Raw genomic sequence first — 2,076 nt, 5'->3', positions numbered from 1 at the left:
AAGCATCCTCACTTGGGCTTTACTTCTTGCTCAGTTTCTTTGTGTCTGTCGAGAATAGTATGCATCCTGTATTTTATGACTAATATCCACTTATAAGTGAGTGCATACCATGCCTGTCTTTTGGGAATGGGTTACCTCACTCAGGATAGTATTCTTTAAGTGTTAAATACTCTTTATTTGATATAATACATTAACCACAGTAAATGCCTTTCGGTGGTAAAAGGCAGTATCACTGATGTAGGGAATCCTAATTAAAACAGCAGTGTCAATAGTTACTTCCTAGTGTTTAGCACTGCCTGTGAGAGGCCAGTGAGCACAAACTGAGACAGAGGTGAGTCTTCTTGTTTCTGAGACAGTGATAGAATCTTCTCAGTGTTTAAACATTTACACACCCAGTTATATAAATCTAAGTATAAAAACACTCAATAGGTTTGGGGCTATTCCCCCATAGTTATGGAAAGTAAGTCATTAATAATTAAGTCCAATCTTATCTCGAGAAAGGTGTTAGCATATATACAGCCAGAAGTGTTACTTTAAAAATGACCATATCCACATTATCACAAGTCAATTTTACTTAAATCAGGACTGCCCAACAAAATCATTGTTAGCCATTCATGATCTGAATTTGGTGTAGGAATTAAATTATGGTAAACATTAAAAGCAATGAGAGATTTGTTTTGTAATAAATAAGGTAGTGGAATTACTCATTAGTAGCCTTTTTAAGGTATGCTATTAGGTCTGCCCCCCTTTCCCTTCTTAATTCCAGCAAAGATAATTTTGTTCCAGGGATGTACTTTTTGGAATTCTCCAAATACTCCATCAGGGTATCCTCTCCCCAGGTGATGCCTTTGTTCTTGTTGGCATCTGTGTAAGAGAATCCAGCAGCCTGACCTGTCTTCACCCAAACAGTCCGTGGAGATTTGGTCCAGTCTTATGCTTGTCTCCCTCTTCCACAGGGTGGCACTGGGCACACTTCTGAACAAAAATCTTGCCTTTTTCAACATCACCCATTTTAAATTCACTCTGGACTGGTTAACACCACAATCATTCAGACTCTTAGACAGATGTCCTTCTCTTTCAGGATAGTATTTTCTAGTTCCATCTATTTGCCTGAAAAATTAATGATGTCCTTGTTTTTTTACTAGCTGAATAGTATTCCATTGTGTTAATGAACCACATTTTCAGTATCTTTTTTTTTTTTGGTTGAGAGACATCTGGGCTCTGGTTACAGTTTCTGGCTCTTATGAATGTTTTGATTTACGTTTCCCTGATGACTGAGTATGCTGAACACTTCTTCTGGGTCATTTGAGATTCCTCTGTTGAGAATTCTCTGTTTAGCTCTATATCCCATTTTTAAATTGGGTTATTTGGTTTGTTGGTGTCTCACTTCTTGGGTTCTTTATATATTTTGGATATTATCTTAGGATTAGTGAAGATCTTTTCTCATGCTATAGGCTGCTGTTTTGTCCAACTGATGGTGTCCTTTACCTTACAGAAGCTTTTCAGTTTCATGAGCTCCCATTTATCAATTGTTGATTTTAGAGTCTAAGCCATTGGTGTTCTGTCCAAGAAATTGTCACCTGAATGAATGTGTTCAAGGTTATTTCCCACTCTCTGTTGTATGAGATTTAGAGTATCCATTTTTATGTTAAGGTCCTTGATCCATTTGGACTTGAGTTATGTGCAGGGTGATAAATATGGACCTATTTTTATTCTTCTACATGTAGACATCCATTTAGACCAGCACCATTTGTTGAAGATGCTTTCTTTTTTCCATTGTATGGTTTTGGCTTCTTTGTCAAAAAATTAAGTGTCCACAAGCATGTGGGTTTATTTCTGGGTTTTATTGATCAAACTGCCTGTACCAATACATTCAGTTTTTATTACCATTGCTCTGTAGTACAGCTTGAGAACAGGGATGGTGATTCCTCTAGATGTTGTTTTATTGTTCAGGATTGCTTTAGCTATCTTGGGTCATTTTTTGTTTTTCCATGTGAAATTGAGATTTGCTCTTTTAAGTTCTGTGAACAAAATTGTGTTGGAATTTTGATGGAATTGCATTGAATCTGCAGATTG

The 2,076-nt window shown here is 36.7% G+C and overlaps 1 pseudogene across 1 annotated transcript; it reads right to left on the bottom strand.

Annotated features, from left to right (window-relative positions):
* Positions 1-700: 700 nt before the first annotated feature.
* LOC308430028 (cytochrome c, somatic-like) lies at positions 701-1,011 on the bottom strand (annotated as a pseudogene). The gene has a single exon. The product of its transcript is annotated as a cytochrome c, somatic-like (transcript).
* Positions 1,012-2,076: the final 1,065 nt, after the last annotated feature.

Source organism: Micromys minutus (genome assembly GCF_963924665.1).
Source record: "Micromys minutus genome assembly, chromosome: 14".
NCBI lineage: Eukaryota > Metazoa > Chordata > Mammalia > Rodentia > Muridae > Micromys > Micromys minutus.
This window is presented reverse-complemented; position numbering and strand designations above follow the sequence as displayed.